At 40.2% G+C, this 22465-nt stretch overlaps 1 protein-coding gene across 8 annotated transcripts in view; it reads right to left on the bottom strand.

The window, feature by feature from the left end:
* The window catches only part of cdk14 (cyclin-dependent kinase 14), a 477589-nt gene that overhangs the window by 70054 nt on the left and 385070 nt on the right, over positions 1-22465 (bottom strand). The window contains exon 15 of one of the 8 annotated variants that reach the window (XM_052016679.1): positions 15093-15666. The exons of the other annotated variants lie outside the window; for them this stretch is intronic. The gene's annotated coding sequence lies outside the window, so the exon portion shown is untranslated. Of the gene's footprint in view, positions 1-15092; positions 15667-22465 lie in introns of those variants that run through there. 8 annotated transcript variants of the gene reach the window in all.

Below are 22465 nucleotides of genomic sequence, written 5' to 3'. Positions count from 1 at the left end.
ATAGGATATTAATGGATAGGAATTGAAAAGTAAACATAGTTAAGGCACAAATTAGCCATGTGCCAAGCAAATGGCAAAACCGACTCAAGAAGCTGATATTCATAGACTAAGCCAACCACAAACAGCAAGATTTATGGACAGTGTGTTGTACACTTAAATAGTATTAATTATTTTACTTCTATACTTAAGATGCTCATTACAAAATAAATTATGATAGCAAGGAACCAAAAGATACAGAAATGATGGATGGGAAAAATGTTGTTGAGATAGCAAACTGGCTGTGATCTACTGAGTAGGTAAGATCATGACCAAACAGGAAGAGAATAATGGCCTCATCCTGTATCTGTTTCTTAAGCTCTTAGGTTTTTCCTTGTTCCCCTTCTGTATTTATCCCAAGCCATCCAGCATATTCTGCAGGAGCCTTTGCTAGTCTACACCCCAGTGTTCCATTTGAGCTCAGCATAAAGGCCATCAGAATGAGACTTAGGTGAGAAATCATACCCCGTGGGTTGAAGTACAAAGTAAATCGGCTATCTAGTACCCTTGCTGAAAGGCGATTAACTGTAAGTTTCAGATGAAGACAAACTAGGTTTAACATGGTGTTGCCCAGAGCTAAGTAATCTACAGTAGCCACCACCTGATTCATAAAGCAAATGGCTGGGGATTTCTGACTATGCCAATGTGTTATATTTTAAAATGCTACTAATGAGCCTAACCTCTCTCACAAGATGTTACATTCAACGAGCAGAATGACTCAGATTAGGATTCTGATGATCTGTACTTGCGTGTTGGGATACAAAGAAGATGGATTAATATTCTAGTGATTGTTACCCTCATCAGATCTGTGGACAACTCTATTCATCTCGAACTCTGCATGGGGTCATTGCCAAGATATGCTAGTGGATTCCACTCAAGTGGGGGGTAGGCAGGTTGTCAAAAAGCTGACACTGAAGTCCAACACTCATTGAAAAGAAGGACAGCAGGTTCCGGTAAGAGAAACGTCTGCTTGGGCTAAAGCCAGAATGCAGAGGGTTTCTATACTTAAAGCAAACAAGATGACTCAGTGATAGCATGCTTATTATTTTTCATTATGTTGCATTGTATAAATTTAGTGAAAGTGAGTATAACTGGTGCTTTGCATGTCTAAACAAGGTGAAATAAATCAGCTTTAATGATTCATTTCAAGCTACAAAATGTTGCATTCGTCTCACTTTGGAGAGTGTAAGAAGATGTGAGAGACACAATCACAAAACCTGGAAATGTTATTGTAAGGTTCAAATTATAATATCATGTTAATTAATACTGAGCAGTACAAATTTAGCACCATAAACATAGGTGTACAAAGTGATTTTAGCAGCAATTAATGCCACTGCACTGGAGAAGATGAGCATGGTAGACCTCATTTTTTAACAACCATATAATGAATTTCTGTTTTCAAAAGATACAGGGCAAAAAAAAAACTCTAGGGCATAAAAAAATCATGTTGCATCTTCAAAATATTTCAGTTAATAGTTCTCTGGGGGAAAAATTCACTTGTCCTTAAATACAGATACAAATATAACAAATACAAATACATGTGTATTCATTTTACTAGCCAGTTGGGGGGGGGGTGGTGGCTACGGGTTGGGATGGTGTGGGGAGGGAGTGTGCAGTAGAGAAAAGATTACATTAATTTTATGCTTCTCATCTCAATTTGGTAAAGAAATAGTGACCTGAAAAGAAGTAGTTTAAGCTTATGCCTTTCAATTAAATACAGTTGACTCTGAATAAATGCATACCTGAAGGAAAGGAATTCCGGGAAAGATAGTCAAAGTAATAAACCATTTCCATTACTCCTATTGTACAGATTTTGTGACCCAAGCATAAATTTAAATATAAATAAGTATGCTTAAATATTTCCTATTTGTCTCCTATTTTAAATTTTGTTCCACACAAACTATAATCATTCCATTGTGAAAGTGCACTGGGAGACAGCAGCACACATCAGAAGTCTAATCACGTTTGTATAACATGTACATTTTTCCAGTGCTCCGAATGAATTGCTGAATCAACAATTAAATGGTCTGCTGAACTGTGATTTGCAAATTGGTTATTTTTATACTGAGTTTATAGAAAACCTGACTCAAGTATTAAAATCCTGTAATCTAGTTACGTGTTTATCAGGATTTAGCTGTACTTGACTTATTCCACCGATCCTTATGTGGCATACCTTCCCCCACCCGAAAGTGCTTTGATCTTTGTGGTTCTTTCTCTGCTGCCCCCTCTGCCTGACAGTTTCACAATCCGCATTTTCTATTCTCACTGACACCTCTGACCTCGGATGCTTTTCCTTTTGATTTTTCTAACAACTCCAGTCTTGGTCTCTAGAAAGCTCCAATACTAACTTCTGCGATATTGTCCACACACAATGCTGATGTTTACTGTGAACTGATCCTTCACCCCAACAAATTCCACCAGCATTTCTCCTGCAATCTGTGTTGTTTTCTGACTCTTGGTTTAATCAGAGAAAACGACAGCATGGGAAAGTGGACATGGATAGAAAATATTAACTCTAAGGAGAAAATGAGTTTAAACTTTCAGTACAGAATAATTATCCACACTAAGACATAAGGCAGAAAAATGTATAATGAACTTCTGCATCTTCCCATTCTAATATCTCTGTAAGATCATGAGTCTCTGGTTTTGCCTGTGCTTTATGTGCTGAAACGCCTGCCAATGTTTTTGCGAGCTATATACTCGATCACACCCTCTTACCTTGTACTTTCTTATCTTAATCTCACTTAAAACTTTAATGCCTGCATTCTGACCTGCATTGAATCTTGATCACCCATCGTTCCTGAGCTTACTGACCCATGTGAGTTTCTGCTGCAGCAAAGCCTCAATTTTAAAATACTGTACACTTCCTTACTCACAAATCTCTTCATAGCCACACATTTCTATAGCCCTACAAGCTTCAGAAATCTCTGGATCCTTCCATTTCTGGTCTCTTTCACATCCACAATTTCCCTTTCCATCAGTGGCAGCTGTGTCTTCAGCTTCTACGGTTCTGAGCTCCTAAAGTTCCTCTCTAAACCATTACACTTGTCTATGCCACAACATTAATGAACAAGCTCCTCTGTAAAATTTAATTTCTTTAAGCTGATGTTAGCTTTACAATAATCAGACAATAACATACTAGCCTGAACTCTGAGGTAATGGCTAGACTCAAGATATGGAGGGACTGGAAATAAGTATGGATGGCAAGAATCCAGGGTGAGGGGTGTGTATGGCAAAACTGGAAGGGGATATGGGTGATATGACTGGGGGGGGGGGAAGGGGTAGAATGAAAGACTCATGAGGAAAATGGAAGGGAATAGAATGGCAACATTGGGATAGGGAGCAGCAAGGTGGCAGTGGAATGGTGAGAGAGGGAGTGGAGCAGCCATGGTAATGGGGAGAGTAGTTGAGGATGCAAGGAGAAAGGACGAAGGGAAATGGAGAGTGGGTGAGAGGGCATAGAGAATAGAAAAGGGGTTAGAGAGAATGGGCAAAAGTGGGCTTTTCCTTTCCCTTCCTCTCCAGCAGAGTTCATGCTGACTCTTCCATTTCCCATTCTTTCCCTCCCTCTCAGTTAATACCGACACTCTCATTCTTCCCTGTAGCACATATGAATATCAGCAGTTCTTTAAAAACCATGTGTACCATGAGAAATGACTTTTGGTGTATTGCTGTACCAACCAGTGATGTTATTTGAATGTTGACCATCTATTATAAAAGATGCTTTGATGGTAAATCTATCATTGTTGGTTATCTCACTGGATAGCAACATAAAAGGACACAGCATTATCAATGAGCTTGGGATGTTACTGTTTGAGGGAGTGGCAGGGTGTTCAAGTGCAAAGTAATAGAGAATAGAATACCTTTGTAAGATACCTTGTTTGTGGTCTGGGCAATGGCAAACTAGGACAAATTGGTGAGTTCTCTAGGTGAATGGGTAGGGCTGGATGGTGGTGGATATGGCAGATATGTTGGCAAGATTGGCACAAGCAGAATCTTCTTAAATAATGGAGCATGCTTGAGAGGATGAGTGTCCTACTCCTGCATGTCAGAATTCAGAGTGTTGGAGCTATTCGACCATTATCATGCACAAAGGGTTGTATGCTTATATCAAGTTATCATACAAGGTCCACAATAGACAAACTTCTGCAAGGGATTCCAAGGTGTCTACGCAATCAAGAAGGTAATCTCATTGACACAGATACTGAATAGGATCACAAAGCTGTTGAGCAAGGTACTTGACAGGTTACACAACAACGATATACGGCCAAAGCAGAACAAATGTGTTTTTATGCAGCATGAAGTTGTCCACTCAAGTCTCAAAATTGAGGAGAAGGTGCAGAGATCTGTCCAGAGAAAGATGGCAGGGATACGGGTTGCTGGAGAGGCAACTAAGATTACCAAGCTTCGATTCTTCATTGGAATGCTGCAGAATCTTTACTGAATTTGCCCACTATATTTATTATATAAAGATAAGCTTTGGCTCTGAAGTTAAGAGCAATAGTGGACACATTAGCCACATACAGCAAGATTTAGTAGTGAACTCATCCTCATCCATTATGACTGCTGTTTGATGCTTCCTACTTTGGATGGGTGTAGTCACTAACCGCATCACAGAATCAGGCCATGAGCCACTGCTTACATTTCACGTGCACTCATCTCAACTGTGCACAAATTCAAAATGAAGTTTTAAGCAGAATCATTATTTTTAGGATTACTCAATTTAAGAAGTTTCTTGTTGGCAGACAGAGCACTGATGAAGATTTTTGAGCCAATGATGGCCATTCTGACAATGACAACAGCACAACCACAGTGATGTCTTGCCACATCTAGATTAGTCCATTGAATACTGCATGTTGAAACAGTATGCCACTGTGGATGTATTGTCATGGCCTGCCTTATGAGGAGGCCACAGCTAATTTTTCAATTGCAAATTGATGGAGATGACCTCCCAGTGACAATGAGATTGTTAAGTCCACTCGTATAGCTGTTTTATCAGACTGGCATACGAGTATACCTCCTTAGGACAGAGTGAATCAGAGATGGGAAGGAGTGACAAGATCAGACCTTCCTGGAGAAGGCCGCATGAGCTGACGGTATGTCAGTGCTGCTGAAAGTGGGGCTATAGAGTAGTTATTCTAAAAAATAAAGTACTAGAGGCACCTTACTGAACAACATCCATGATCAGCAGATGGAAACTGATCACATGCCAGGAATAGCTAGAAGTTATGTGCATCAATCTAGGATTGATCAGGATTTTTGAGAACCTAGAAAAGTTGTGCTCCATGTGCTAGGGTTGCAGGCTACAGGTGGCTTACCCTTCAATGGGTACATAGAAAACAGGCCCTTCAGCCCACAATATCTGTGCTGGTCATGATGCCAATTTAAACCGCCCATCTGCCTGCATTACCTGCCTATACACATGCCTGTTTAAATGCCTCTTAAACATTGCAATCGTGTCTGCTTCCACCACTTCCCCTGGCAGCCTGCTCCAAGCACCTACCACTCTTTGTGTTAAAAAAAATTATCTTGCAAATCTCCTTTAAGTTTTCCTCTACTCACCCTAAACCTATATCCTCTTGTATTTGACATTTCCACCCTGGGAAAAAGATTCTGACTATCTCCCCTATCTTCGTCTCTCATAATTTTGTTTACGTCTATCAGGTAATCCCTCAGCCTCTGACACTCCAGAGAAAACAATCCAAGTTTGTCTAACCTTTCCTTACAGCTAATGCTCTCCAATTCAGGCAACATTCTGGTGAATCTCTTCTGCGTCCTCTCCAAAGCCTCCACATCCTCCCTGTAACACGGTGACCAGAACTGCACACAATATCGACTTCTTCATGAGGATAAAGCAGACCATTTCTGCAGGTTGGTTCCTAGCCATTGAAGTAGTAAAAAGTGTTACCATTCTAGTCATGCACCTCGGCAGAATGGACGGGAAAAACTTTGTAGTCAATTTTTGTAGCCTATGGCCTCCCTGAGCAACTGAGATATAGTGCAAGTTTGTCATGTTTCTTCACTCTAACCAAATATGACTTATCTTAATGTTCCTTCATCATCTGGTCTCCAAAGGGAGGATGAATCATCTGTCCACAGGGTGAATGAAACAATGAAGCAGCAGTTATTGGGCAAAGGGTCTGAGAGGTCCATGAGTCCTCGGCTGGCACTTTTTCTGCATATGCAACAGAACACCCCACATCCCACCACAGGATATTCCCCAGCCAAGATGCTGATGGATTGACATTTACAAACACAGCTGAGTTTGGGGCTGCTTAACTTGGCAGGATTGGTGCAGCAATGAAGAGGAGGCAGAATAGGTTTCCCTCCTAGCATCTATTGTTACTTGTATACCATACCTTGTGGCACGTAGCCCATTTTATAACCCTTTTCACATTCATTGCAGTCTATCTCTCTTACTATTCTTTATTTATCCACCACTCTAATGGCATTGATTTTGTCTTTATTTTCTTTCTCCGTCCTGTTCATTTCATCAGATTTCTTTCCCATTCTCTCCCCTGTATTCCCTTGCATATTATATGTCAACTTCCTGTTTTCTTCCCTTGTATTCTGTCCCCAACTCCTTTCCTGCATTGCTCCCACTCTCTTTTTGAATTTGCCACCTTCATCAATCAGAAGGAAATTCTAGCCAGCTTCAAATTTGAATAAAAGAGAAAATTTGCCAGGGGTGGACCAGGAAATGAATTTGGGGCTCCTGGATTACCACTACATTGGTTCACAAGAACACAAGAATTAGGATCAAGAGTGAGTCATCTGGCCTTTTGAGCCTGCTCCACTACTTACAAAGATTATGGCCGACCTTCCACCTTAGTGCTATTTTCCCACATCATTCCCCCAAGTTCCTCAATTTCCTTAGTATCCAGAAGTTCAACAATCTCTGTTCTGAATGAACTCAATGACTGACCCACCATAAATTTCCAAGATTCCGCATCCTCTGGGTGAAGAAATTTCTCCTAATTACAGTACTAAAATACCTACCCCTTGTTCTGAGATTGTGACCCCTGGTTCTAGTCTCCTTAGCCAGGAGAGACATCTTCCTTACATCCTTGTTCTTGATCCCTCCCTGTAAAAATTCTTGAGGTTCCAATGAGATCTCCTTTATTCTTCTCACTCATTCCTCATCACAAACCTACCATCCCAAGATCCATTTGAGTGAATTTCCATTGCAAGCCCATTACAGTAAGTATATCCTTTTTTTTTAAAAGTAAGGAGATCAATAATCCAGGTTCTGTCTCACCAAGCTCACAGCACTGCTTGTGCTGCAGTGGAGTGATTCAAAGGTTCACCTCCCTCCTCTGATCACAAACCTCTTGAAACCACTCACGCTCTCTCTCCCCTTGATCGTCGGCCCCCAGAACCATGTCCCCTCTCTCCCATTGACCATAAGACCCCAACGCACCAAAGGGTCCTGACCAAGCACCAACTTCCTTCAATTCTTTGACCATGGATCATAGGTCCCAGTATCATTCATCCTCCGCCAATCGCAGGTCCAACACCATAACGTAAACGTGATGCCTGACAGCATCTGATCACCATCCTGATCACCTCCAATACACAGCCCTCCCCCCTACCGCCGACCCCCTCCCTGCAACCCCATGCTCGCTTCCTCTTTACCCAAAGTTCCCAGGTTACAGGTTTCCCTTCGAGTGTTCTGCGCTGATGCAACTTGCAAAGGAATGGCATTTCTTTGTGCAAGACCAATTCAATCATGTCTGACACCTGGGGCCACAGGTGCAACTGAATTTGCACGTAGCATGTCCATGACTAAAATGATCAATTACACCCCTCCACTGGTGCTGATGAACTTCTGGACCACAGTTTTGCGAAGTCAATGTATTTTGTTCATTGTGTATGGATTATATTAGACATATAGGTACAAAGAGTTCAGTTCCATGAGAATCTTGTCAGCTTCTTAAGTGTTCATGACGGTTTTTTGGAAATTTTGTCTAAATGCTAATTAATTCTTTGAATTTTAAAAAGAAATATATTCCTTGTGATTGCTCAATCAATATTGTTTAGCATTCATATTATTTTTGAACATAATTAAGGAATGAGGAAATTATAAATTCATTGTAAGTAAAAGCTTCAAAGTGCATTAAGGTTTCTATAAATTTGCATTCCTTTAAATCTTTTATAGGATGCATCATCTTAGTGAATGAAAGAAAGTTTATGGAAACTTTTTGTGCATTATCATACTGCCTTGCTTGATATATTATTCGATCTGTAAACAAAACAAAGGGAAAAAAAAGTACCTCATCTATGTTAAAACAATTTCACATAACTCTGCTGAAACACATTTACTACAATAAATCAGATGAAATGCACCAAGAGGCAGCTAATGTGACCTTTCTTCATAAAAGATAAAAATGACGCTGCTAAAAAGGAGGCTGCAAACACTGATTTGAAAAATCAATGAGGAAATAATCCTATCACATTTTATGCATACTTTAGGGAAAAAATATGAAGTGGGTATGCAAAGAAGCCTGGTATTGGGGGGGGGGGGGGGGGGGATAAGGCCGAGAACCCCAGAGCAACATCCCAATGCTCTCCAAAGAGACCAGTGATGATAAGGTATAAGCAGTTTTAAGCATGCCTTGAGAGTAGGGTAATTCAAGGCGAAGACGCAGGCTCCAGACAGGCCCCTTCATCACATTTTTTTTCTCTCACTCTTCATCCTTTAACAAAGCTTCAGCTAACAATATGGAAATCTCTTTCCCTCTTTGGATTAAACCCCTTTAGAGAAGAAGTATGCAAATGCTTTGCTCTGTTCCCTCAACTGAGGCTGCTCTGAGAATAGCTATCTTTTCACTGTCTTGTTTTACATCTCAAGCGGCCCATCCCACTGGCTGACAAGGAGACCAGCCTTCCAATTCAATATCCTTCATAGCATTGACAGTTGAAACCCGAGGCCTGGCATTGACTTTAAAAGAACTCATTTAGTCATAATTAACTATTCCCTACATATTCCCCTAGGTATGGTAATTGTTCGAAAAAGCCAACAACTGAAGCATTCATTCTGCGTTTCTTTTAAACTTTTCACAGCGGCCTTATTTTTTTTTCCTTCGTGCTTCCTCCCTAGTAACATTTCAAGCACTGTGGTGGAATCTGGGTGGAGACAAGGCGGCACCAAAACGCTGGATGTAAATACTTCACATGGCAGATGGGCCAAAAAAAACTATGCCATAAGAAATGCAAAGTTGCATCAATCAGGCATGAATTTATAGCACAGCGTGAAGTCAGCTAAAAAGTCATCACATTTTATCTGATCTTAATATGAACATATGTTACTCAATATACTGGTCCTCCCCTTCATCTAGATAGCCTACGGCAACAGACTTCCTGTTTTAAATTTCCTAATACAACTTTTTGTGCATGTTTATAAGCCATGTTGTCATTTTTGAATTAAATAGGGACACTGTTGTGCAAACTGCAGCATGAAAAGGAAAGAGAGGCCACAGTGGGGTCATTCTTTTCATCTCCACTATGTGAGAGGCAACACAAATACACAGTCACAAAATGTTGATACTTTTCAGCACTTGGAGGCATTATAAATCATGAGTCTAGGGAAAGAATGCATGGGGACTATGCTAGTGGAACAATTCAAACATCAGCAACTTAGTTCAACAAAAAATGCAATAACTAGAAAATAAATTAAACTTGCTAATCAAAAACTAGACATTGTTCTTTGAGAAATATATAATAATGCCAATACAATTTTGAAAAATTCATTTCCTTATTACTAATCTGCTTCATTTCTAAGGTGCATAAAAACCTGCTATTCTAGATTATTGGTACTCTGTTGCTTTTGCATGCTGTTTTTTTAAAAACTAAGAACTGTGCTAAACTACACTTTCATTCATAAAGAAGATATAATCAAAGCACACTGTCATAAGACATATCCCACTGAGATAAGCTCATGTAACTCATCCTTCAGTAAATACTCTGATCAAAATGGAGACCAGATTTGCTTATAAACTATTTGCAAACATTTTAATTATTTTTCTCTAAACTGGCTTCCTGCCAACATTCACCATGTTAGTATTATGGAATGTTAGTATTATTCTGGTTTAAACATGCAAGTTTGCCCATTATGCATTTTTATTTATGCTAATGATTGTAATTCCATGACCAGTTTTCACAGAGAAAATAGGTTACAGGAAGAGAGTTTTTTTTAAACACATCTTCATTTCTTTTTAAAAGAGTTAGTTGAAGGAAGTTCACCAGACATTTAAACAGATATTGATCATTATGTTAACCAAACTTGCGAACATCCATAGATTAAGGGATGGGAGGATGAGGGTGGTAGAGTGAACATTTGTGATATGGTTGCATGCCACTGTATCCTCTTTTTAACATAGATATTTTGCAACAGAAATTGTGAATTCAGTGATAAACAACTGTATGTGTTAACAAGATTAGGGAGCAAGTTTTGGGATGGAAGAAACAGGGTTGAAAAATATACTTAGAAGCATGTTTAATTCAGTTACTTCAGCATTGGTATATATTGATGCAGAGTTCCAGCCTGAAATGTCGACTATCCCTTTGCCTCCACAGATGGTGCTTGAATCACTGAGTTCTTCCAGCAGTTTATTTTTTGTTTTAGTCACTCGATAGTGACATAGAATGCCAAGTATTTGGAATACATTTATTTAAATGTTTTAAAAATATATTAAATTGAATTTTGCAAGATCAAAATCATACATTATAATTAGCTTCACTGGAGACAGCAAATCAATTCAGGCTACCCTTTCTCCATGTGCAGTAGTGCTTGGCCACACATTTACTCACAGCAAATTAATAACAGGAAGACATGCTTACATCAAGCTTTGCTCCCCAGTCTTGTCTCTTCCCCACTTACCACTTATTGGCCTTTATTACAAGGTGGTTGGAACTTAGAAATAGTTAAGTTTTGTTACAGTTGTACAGAGTGTTGGTGAAGCTGCACCTGGAGTACTGCACACAGTTTTGGTCCACTTATTTAAGAAAGGATATACTAGAATTGGAGGCAGTCCAAAAGAAATTCACTGGAATGAGAGGGTTGTCCTATTATGAGCTGCTAGATCTATTTTCTTTGGAGTTTAAAAGAATGAGGAGTGATCTTACTGAAACACATAAGATCCTAAGGGACCATGTTAGAGTAGATGTTGAATTGTTTCCACTAGTAGGAGAATCTAGAATGAGGAAGCATTGTTACAAGGGAGCAGTCATTTAAAATTGAGGTGCATAGGAATTTTGTGTCACAGATGGTGATGAATCTCTGGAATTCTCTATCCTGGAAGGTTGTGGAGACTCAATCATTAGAGGTATTTAAAGAGGAGAATGATATATTTTTGAAAGATCGGAGAATTGAGGATTATGTGGAACCAACACAGAAGTTGTGGTCTGGGGCAGACATAAATGCACACATAAATCATATTAAATTTGCCAGAGTCTGTATAAATCTCTAACTTTTTTCAGAATATTTTCACTATGTGGCAATGTAACATAGATGCAACTGGTTGAGCTGAACACAAAACTACACAACATGCAAAACTGAATACATAAAGGTCATTGATGATAAACATTATAATTGTTTATAATCTTAAAATTAACAAAGTATATTGAAGGTGAACATTAAACGTTTCCCTATAGAAAGTTGTAAAAGCACAGAAAAAAAAAATCAGGATTATATAACATCATCGTACTTTCATTTATTTCATGGCTGCAAATTTCATTAATTCTACAGGGAATAAATTATTGTTGAAGAGAAGCTTTGTGGAGATCAGTTGAAACTTGTACATCATCTACATTCCAAATATCTTTCCTCCATCTTTGGATGTCGTTCAACATTTTGGCATAGATGAATTGGTCTTAATCTAAGTGTAAAAGATCCTAGGATATATTCCTTTAACAGTCTGATGCCTCTCAGTATCCTTACAAGCATATGTTTACTCCCTAGTCTCTGCTGCATACACATGGCATCATTCTAGCACCTGAACTCAATCCTTTTGAAGGAACCAGCAGCAGAGAAGCAAGAAAATCTGAACTGGTATATGAATTATCACCAGATCAAACAGTAAACAAAGCATAGGTGGATAATGTGTATGTAAAGGTTAAAGAATGAAGGCAACCATTCTGACCACAAGCAATCAAGTATGCTTCCTCAGTCATGAAAGTGAAATATGGAAATGAATGATAGTATAGTAAATCTGATCAGATGCTATGTAGTGAGATGGAATGCAAAGGCTACAAACTGCTTCTTGCCTTTGTGCTAATGTTATCTCAGAGTCACACAGCACAAGTGCAGGCCCTTCAATCCATCATGTCCATACCTAAAAATCTACCACCTATCCATACTAATCCCATTTACCATCACTTCCTCCACAATCTACAATGCCTTGCCAATTCAAGTGCTCATCTAGATAGCTCATAATTGTTAAATCTCTGCTTCCACCAGTTCATTTCATATTACAACCACGATTCAATGTCTTGACCCGAAATGATGACCATCTATTTGCCTCCGCAAATGCTGCTTGATCTGCTGAGTTCTTCCAGCCGTTTCCTATCATCTATCTTATCTATTCGATTCTGTATACCTCTGTCAGGTCCCCCCTCAGCCTCTTCCACTCCAAAGGAAACAAACCCAGTCCATCCAGTCTCTCCTCATAATTGAAATGCTCCATCCAAGGCAACATCCTGAGGAATCCCCTCTGTACCCTTTTCAGTGCAATCACATCCTTCCTATGGTGTGGTGAACAGAACTGTACACAGTACTCCAAGCTGTGGCCCAACTAATATTTCATAAAGTTGTACAATAGCTTCCCTGTTCTTACATTCTTTGACCAAATAATATTTTCCAACAGGAATCAAGTTACTCCAAGCATTGTCTTCCATATTGCTGGAACAACTTGCATATTGACTAACAGGCGTGCATGTGGCAGGGTGATTAAGACTTAAAAAAAATAGTTAAAATATAATTCAAGATACATATTCCAAAAATGATTTTGCTGCATGAAGCTGGCTAATGGGGATTTCAAACAAATTAAAATGTTTCCAGCAGATCAGTCAGAATCTGCAGGATATATAAATATCAAAATAGCCTTCTGGAAGGAGATATGTGAACCCAAAATAGGACTCTGTCCAAAATGAGGTAAGGCTTTCATCATTCACCATGCTGTTAGTAGCAAGAAAAAAAGTCCATGTGAAGTAGGCATCAGGACCTGTGCATAACCAGATCATTTTTGACATTGCAGCACAGACCTGAAAAAATGACTATTTCTCTTTCTACAGATGCTGCCTGACCTGCTGAGTTTCTCTAAAATTTTCTGTTTTTGTTTCAGATAAAATGTGCTTAAAATCTCCTTTGCAAGGTTGTACTGAATGCTGGGAAGTCTAAGCCTACACGCAACTTAGTTAACTTTCCTTAAAGAAAACACAAGAACCTCACAAAAGATAAAGGTGTTTAAAAATAGTTACCTACATTCAGGTAGTTTCCACCTACCTCAGCAGTGCCAAAGATCTTTCAACCTTTCCCTCCTATCATACCCATTTCCTCAGACAACAACTTTAAACAGTGATTACTTCTTCAAAAAAAAGGTCAAGAATTTCCATCACAAAAAATGTCACTTAATAATTAAAAGAAAAAAAACTTTATTGTTGTCATTTGTCATTACAGTTTAAGTCATTCCTTTTAATTTATGTTAATTAACCAATGGAGAAAAATATCAACATTTTGATAATGTATATATCAGCAGCTGATTCTCTCATAACATCAATAGTTCTAACCCTCCATGAGAATTCTTTCTACTAGACACACTGTAAATAAAGCAATCTGTCATCTCCATGGCTACTGGAACTCATGGTACTTTGAACTAAACCTTACTTTAAATTTATTTTAATCAATTTCCATTTTAGCCAAAAATTCTACCCATAACACCGCTCTCCCCCCCAACTCCAACCCCCTTCTCATTTGAGAACGGCAGGATTTGGGACCCCTCATGATAAACAAATCATACCCAAAATCCGTTGATTGTCACAATAATTTTCCCCTTTGGGTGTTATCTTCCTCTCCTTTTTTCTTCTATTAAATTTGTATCCTGTAACTTGCAAATGAGGTAAGGGAGTCCCATTCCAGGGAGCACCACCTGCCTCAAAGTCACGACACTTCCCATTTTGAATGCTGCTGGTATTTTTTTGGCAGCTATTGCTGACTAACCTTCTTGACCTACAGACAAGGGAGACTCATCCAATCAAATCCTTCATCCTGTCAATCACCTTTGCACAGAACATCCCCAATTTTGGGCTGAATGAGGAGAAAGAGGGAGAGGAAAAAAAATATTGCAGTGCACATCTGATGTTTAATTATGTGAAGAATTAATTCAACTTTGGTGTAATGAAACAAGTTTAGCTCACGATAAACTGCATCCCTTGAATGCATTAACATTGCAGTTACATTATAAACAGTGGCAATGCCAGTTGCTTGGACACAACCAAAACAAAAGTGTTAAAAGCATTACAATACGATTTTTTATTATTGATTTCTACATTTTTAATTTTTTGTTTTGTATGTAAGAACATCACTTTGGTTTTAAGATTGGCCATTTTGGTATAATTTTCCAATACAATGCTGAAATGAGGTGAACAAAAATAAAACCATTATAAAAGCAGACTGAAACCAATGGTGGAGTGGATGCCTGAGAACTTTGAGAGAGAAAAAGATTAAACGGGTGGGAAGAAGGGAATTTTGGTCTAAAACATTGGCGTATGGTTAGCGGGATGAGCAAACAGACAGATGGCAATGCAGAAGCAAAGTGGACATCAGCCAAGGTGTTTTAAATAAATCATTTTGGAGCAAATGTTGAGAGTTAAAATCAAAAATAAATTAGAATGTAACATATTTCCAGAAATATTAGTCATATGAATCTTCAATCTCAATTATTTACAGAAAACATTCAGAATAATGAAGTATCTTTATTAACATTTTAATGTATTATCAGCTTCATTATCTATTGATGTGCAGCAAATACTTGTTACAGCATATGTGGGGCATTGCAGTTACTCCAACCGTCTGTTCAATGTATACAATTTCTTCAGAATTATAGGAATATCCTTATTTACTGGAAATATCATCAGGGTGCCAGAAACTAACAACTTGCTACTTCAAAAAAGATGCTACGCCTATCAAAAATAATGATGGTACATTCTTTTTAAAAGATATTTTGGATCCTGAATACATAATTCTAATTACGTAGCATCAACCCAGTCTTCCACAAGACGATATGATTGACAGTATTAGCTGGGGGAAAAAATATTCGACTAACAGGCAACAATGCACTTACATTTATAATCCTTATGGTCAACAGGTAAGCATTTATAGCAAAAGTGACTTTAAAACTGATAGTTTCTATGAAAATAGTTCAGATAATGGCAAAGAATTTTCCAACACTGTAAGGAAGATGGTGGTTACAGACATCAGGCTGGATTGCTCTGACATCTGGTCTGCAATCCCACACAGAATTATCAATGAGTCCAGAGGTGTTCCATGATGTACTTAGCTGAGGGACAGGATAGGCTGTGTTTGGCCCTCAGCACATCTGGAGGAGACCCATTCTTTTGAATGATGCCGCTAACCTGCGCATGAAATAATGTTCCACAATGAATAGGGTATTCCAGGGGGTAGAAAATAGAAAACAGTCCAAGCCCAGCAATTTTCCTCTGGATCAACAATTTCCTTTCTTTTTGAAAAGAGTTTGAGTTTGTAGCAATTTGGTGAGTTAAAAATTCTAGCTTCAAACAAGAACATTTTCCAATTATTGAATCTAACATTTTTCAATACAAGAACATTTTCCAATTTATGGGCCACCTTTGATGCAAACTGCATTATCCTTCCTATAGACCCTTGTGGTCTAATATGTAAGATCTCAATTGGAACGTTGTGAGATGGTATGTATATGCTGAGACTCAGCATTGTAATCTGGACTCCAATCAGAGCCATGCAAATGGTTTGTAACATTTACTACTGTCTGCCAGCTCCACAGACACTTCTATTTCTATTTCCATGAATAAAGTATCATGCATATCCCCATGCAGATATTCTGTGCCTGGGTACATATCTGTCAATGAGTACGTATGCAGCATACCTCTGCATCCAGAGGTAATTTGCCACCTTTTCATCATTGACATCCAAAGGTTAATGACACTGGGGAAAGGTGTAAAGGTGTAGCAAATCTCTGGAGTTTCTCTGCTCCCGAGGGTGGTGGAGGCCAACTCATTAGATAAATTTAAGATGGAGATAAGAAAATATTTACAAGATTGAGGAACTGAGGGTTATGGGGAACTCGAACCGAAGAGGAGTTGAGGCCAGCATAGATCAGCCATGATCATATTGAACGGTGGGGCAGGCTTGAAGGGAATGGTGGCCAAATCCTGCTCTTATTTTCTTGTGATCTTGTGGAAAGAATATGTACTCAATGGATTGTACAATGTACTCAATACATCGACAAATACAGTTGGTGTTTTGTACTGGTTTAAAATGGTTTACGGCAAACTCCACAAATCTGATTTGGCAAAGTACAAGGCTTGGAAGTATTTCAGCTTACCACAATGTATTGATGGAATTTATAATTCCAACAGTTTATAATACGTGAAACAAAATCTTTTTTCTACTTCACACTTTAAACTGTTTGTTGGTCAACAAGTCAAGAGTCAAGGTGGAATAACCACTTGCCAATTGAAACGGGCCACAAAATGTGAGTTAGTGAGCTGCCTATAGTTGTCAGGTGAAAGTCCCTTGAAGCCTTTGAGACAAGTTAAATTATGAAGTAGCAGGGGGAAACATGTTTGAGCAGAATTACAATGTCTAAATACTGGCATGCTTCTATTTCAAGATAAGTGTACATATGACACTTAATTACAATCAATGAAAGATATAAATTTAAGGGCATCTCAAATAAGATTTGGCATCCAACCCCAGTCCCACTTGCTCCAACCAGTTCTTAAAATTTAAATTATGTTCTTCTGAGAAAGTTGCTCCAAGTCTAAACAGAAGACAGTAGCTCATCAGACAGCCTGTCTCAATGGGTACAGGTCCTGTTTCAGCACAGCAGCATCTGGTGTGTTCCTGGCCTTAGATCAGTTTCTCCTCTTCAGTGATTTCACTTTTAAGAATAGGGTAGCAGGGATCACATGACAGATGCTTCGAAAATGAAGTGACCGGCCTTCAGTAAAGAGGAGTGATGGGTGTTCTCAGTAGAACTGACTCATTGCAGTCATTATCATCATGATGTAGTCCTTGGTGCATTCATGTGTCGTTGCAGACTGTCAGTCCCTTCAGCTGAAGCAGCCTTTTACACTGAGGCATTTCTCTCACAACACACAAAAGGCTGATGTTTGGTGCCTGCAGGGACTTTGCAATGAACCTTACTTGGCTGATGTCTTCGTATAAATAATACAAGAAAACACTCTGGGGCCTGGTAGAATTACACATCTGCTTTTCCCACTCCCATTGCATAACTCAACATGCATATACAGATCTGAATAAAGCTAAAAATGCTTAGAAAGAACGTGGATTTATGTGGAGTCTAAGTGTTTTTGTAATTTCCTGATTCATACCACAATCTTTGAATTATTTTTCAAATAAAGAGATTGTTACATAGGGAGCCAGTCTTCAAACAACATGATTCCACTAACACCAAATAAAACAACTAACCAGCTAATCAGTTTTTGTTGGCATTAATTCTGGAAGGAATTTTGGCTTGGAAAACCTGCTCTTCTTCAAATAACGTTATGAGATCTTTCACAATGATCTGCACAGAAACACTTGCCTGGCCGACAAATTCACCCTTTTACTAGCACTAAATGATGGATATAGAAATGGCAGCACATTGCACTCCACCTCTGAAATCTTTTCAAGTGTAGCCAGTGGAAAGAAATTCAGAGGCAGAGTACAGCACATCAATGCCTCTACGTAGCACTTTTAGCATGACTGGTCGAGAATGAATTTCTCGGGAGAGTTTAACATTATTGATACAGCGGCAGCTTAGATAATACGCCTAACAAACTAGTGCATCAACTATGGAGAAATAAAGCAACCTTTGCTTTAAATTTTAACCTCCTGTAAAGCTTGTTAAGTTCATGTCATGAACAATTAAGTATGTGATCACATCATAAAAATATTTGACTTTTCATTACATTTTGGCTGTAGTCACCATAATTAAATTAGTTTTACAATAGTGATGGAAAAGGATAGGACAGGTCCACAAGTTAGGGTACTAAACTGGAGCAGGGCTAATTTTGGGGGAATCTGGCAGGATCTAGCAGAGGTCAACTGGGTGAGCCTGTTTGAAGACAAAGGAATGAATAGCAAGTGGGAGGCTTTTAAGAGTGTGATATCAAGAGTCCAGCAGCAGCATGTTCCTGTTAGGGTGAAGGGTAAACCTGGCAAGTTTAGGGAACCTTGGCTGACGAGAGATATTGAGGCTCTGGTCAAGAAAAAGAAGGAAACATACATTGGGTTTAGGAGGTCATGGACAAATTAATCTCTTGATGACTATAAAAAGATTAAGAATACTCTTAAGAGGGAAATCAGGAGGGCAAAGAGAGGGTATCAGATGGATCTGGCAGATAAGTTCAAGGAAAATACCAAGAGGCTCTATAGCTTTACTAAAAGGGTGGCTAGGGAGAGAGTTGGTCCCCTTAGAGATCAGCAGGGCCGCCTATGTCTTAAGCTGCAGGAAATGGGTGGGACCTTTAATGAATATTTCTCCTTGGAGTATACGGAGGATAAAATCATGATTGCTCAAGAGATAAGGGAAATAAGTAGAGATGTTTTGGAGAACATTCACATTACCAGGGAGGAGGTACTTGCAGCCTTACAGCACATTAAGGTGGATAAATCTCCAGGCATCCTTGGAATTTGTGGGAGGCTAAAGGTGAAATTGCAAAGGCCCTTGTGGAGATAGTTGTTTCATTGTTAGACTGGAAGGTGGCTAATGTTGTTCTGTTGTTTAAGGAGGGTAGCAAGGACAAGCCAGGGAACTACAGGTCAGTCAGCCTGACAACAGTAGTGGGGAAGTTACTGGAGGGAATTCTGAGGGACAGGATCTACCAGCATTTAGATAGACAGAGCCTGATTAGAAGGAGTCAGCATGGCTTTGTGTGTGGAAAGTCTTTTGAAGGGGGAATCAAAAAGGGTAGGGCAGTGGATATTGTCTATTTGGACTTTAGCAAGGCCTTTGACAAAGTCCCGCATGGTAGGCTGGTCAGGAAGGTTAAGTCCCACGGAATCCAGGGAAAAGTAGTTCGGTGGATTCAAAATTGTCTTAGAGGTAGGAAGCAGAGGGTGGTGGTTGAAGGTTGTTTCTCAGAATGGAGGCTGGTGACTAGTGGTGTGCCACAAGGGTCAGTGTCGGGACCCTTGTTATTTGTTATTGATATAAATGATTTGGATGCGAATGCACAAGGCTTGATCAGTAAGTTTGCAGATGACACAAAATTAGGAGGTGTTGATAGTGAAGAAGGTTATCGCAGAATACAGGGGGATCTTGGTCAGTCAGGGAAGTGGGCTGAGGAGTGACAAATAGATTTCAATACAGATGAGGTAATGCATTTTGAAAAGACAAACGGGTGTAGGACTTATACTATGAATGGTAAAGCACTAAGGAGTGTAAAGGGACAGAGGGACCCAGGAGTACAAGTGCATAGTTCATTGAAAGCGGCATCACAGGTAGACAGGGGGTGGTGAAAAAGGCATTTAGCAAGTTGGCCTTCATCAGTCAGGGCATTGATTATAGGAGGTGGGACATAATGTTGCAGTTGTACAAGTCATTGGTGAGGCTGCACTTGGAGTGCTGTGTACAGTTTTGGTCAGCCCATTTTAGGGAAGATGTGGTTAAACTGGAAAGAGTGGAGAAAAGATTTACGAGGGTGTTGCCAGGACTAGAGGACCTGAGTTATAGAGAGAGGTTGGCCAGGCTACGTCTTTACTCCTCGGAATGTATGAGAATGAGAGGTAATCTTATAGAGGTTTATAAAGTCATGAGGGGCATAGATAAGGTGGATGGTAACAGTCTTTTCCCCAGGGTAGGAGAGTCCAAAACTAAGGGGCACAGATTTAGGGTGAGAGGGGAAAGATATAAAAGGGATTTGAGGGGAACTATTTCACACAGAGTGTGGTGAATTTATGGAACAAGCTGCCAGAGGAAGTGGCTGAGGCAGGTACAATAGTATAATTTAAGAAGCACTTGGATAGGTACATGTAGGGGCAGGGCTTAGAGGAATATGGATCGAATGCAGGAAATTGGGACTAGATGGGTGGGCACCATGGACATGTTGGGCCAAAAGGCCTGTATCTGTGCGGTGTTGCTCTGTGACTCTAAAAGCAAATGAAAATTACATTTTAGAATAGCTAATGGTGGAAACAGTCAGCAGGTTATACAGCATCAATACAGAGAGAAATGGAATTACATTTGAAGGCCAACAGCCATCAACATGAAATATTATTTGTTTCTCTCCCCTGAGGCTATTTGACTTCCTGTTTGTTTCCACATTGCCTCAATTTATCTTAGATTGATGTCATTTCTATAATTTTTCTCATATAATATCTTATTTTTTGTATAGAGTGGGAAAATATATAATAAAATGTGGAAATTCCATTTCTTTATGAACAGACAAATTCAGAGCAAGAGTAGACCACTTGGCCCCTCAAGCCTGCTCCAACAGTAAATAAAATCATATCTGATTTGACATTCCAGCCCACTTCAAGTGACCTTTCACCTTCTTGCTTATAGAATTCTTATCTACTTCTTATAAACATCCCCTCCACATCCATCCTATCACGATCCCTCAGCACTTAAATGTTTTAACTTAGTCTCCATTTACACATTGAAACTCTGCTGGATACAAGCCTAGCCTGTCCAATTTCCCTCCATTCTTTCTAGTTACTAGTCCAGTAAATCTTCTCTGAACTGCTTCTAATGCATTAATGTTCCTCCTTAAATAAGGAGACTGATGTGGCCTCACCAATGCCCAATATAACTGAAACATAACCTCCCTAACTTCCCAATCAATTCCCCTATCACAGAACAATAACATTTATAGTGTTAATAATTACTTGGAATACCTGCATACTTGCCTTTTGCACATCATGCACTAGGATACCCAGTTGCCTCTGCATCTCACTTATTTATTCATTCTGTGGTAGTTGCTACCGCGGAATGAACACAAGACGCAAGTCGTAGAGTTTCAGAACAGAACTGGTTTATTTTCCCGCCTTGCACAGGCCTCTTAAGGGAGACTGTTCCTGCCCAATGCAACCAGCAATTATGTATATGCTACGTCATCAAGTCTTTCCCGCGCGGGGGTTCTCCCCGTCGCTCGGGGAAGACGAAGGCCCGCTGCCATCTTGGGCCTCGCCGCTCCGACGCCGTGCGACCCGACTGCCGAGCCGGTTCGCTTACCCGGACGGTGAGTCACTACACAACCACCCCCCCCTCCCAGAACCAGCGATACAGTCCCCAAGGTCCGCGGGCTGTGCCAGCTGCCGCTTAGGGGGTTGGCCTCTGCATCGCGGCGTTGAAACCTCGACCGGTTGTTGCAGATCTAAATGGGCCGGTTTGAGGTGGTCCGTCGTGAAAACCTGTTCCCTGCCCCAAACGTCCAAAATAAAGGTGGATCCATTATTCCTGATGACTCGGAACAGTCCCTCATATGGTCGTTGCAACGGCGCCCGAGGTGTGCCCCTGCAAATGAAAACAAACTTACAGTCTCGTAGTTCTTTGGGCTGACAGGATGGGGCTTGACCGTGCCGCGAGGTGGGGATCGGGGCCAAGTTGCCGAGCTTCTCGCGCAGTCTTTGTACGACTGCTGGGTGTTGTTCCCCTTGGTCTCGAAGGGCAGGTATGAAATCCCCTGGGACAACTAGGGGCGCCCCGTACACAAGCTCAGCTGACGAAGCACAGAGGTCTTCTTTGGGGGCAGTGCATATGCCGAGCAGGACCCAAGGCAGTTCGTCAACCCAGTTAGGACCCCTCAGGCGGGCCATCAAGGCTGATTTCAGATGGCGGTGAAAACATTCCACTAACCCGTTTGATTGAGGGTGATAGGCCATGGTGGTGTGCAGCTGCATCCCCAGCATGTTCGCTAATGCAGACCAAAGGCTGGAGGTAAGTTGTGTGGAGGTAAGAAGTGATGTGAGCTGGAACACCAAAACGTGAGATCCAAGTTGTGAACAGCGCCCGGGCACAGGAATCAGTCGTGATGTCAGATAGAGGGGTTGCCTCTGGCCACCTCGTGAACCGGTCCACGATGGTAAGGAGGTACCGAGCCCCTCTTGAAACCGGCAGAGGGCCTACGAGGTCGACGTGGATGTGGTCGAACCTTCTACGGGTAGGCTCGAATTGCTGTGGCGGAACCTTGGTGTGTCATTGAATTT

This window comes from Pristis pectinata, chromosome 5, assembly GCF_009764475.1.
Source record: "Pristis pectinata isolate sPriPec2 chromosome 5, sPriPec2.1.pri, whole genome shotgun sequence".
NCBI lineage: Eukaryota > Metazoa > Chordata > Chondrichthyes > Rhinopristiformes > Pristidae > Pristis > Pristis pectinata.
This window is presented reverse-complemented; position numbering and strand designations above follow the sequence as displayed.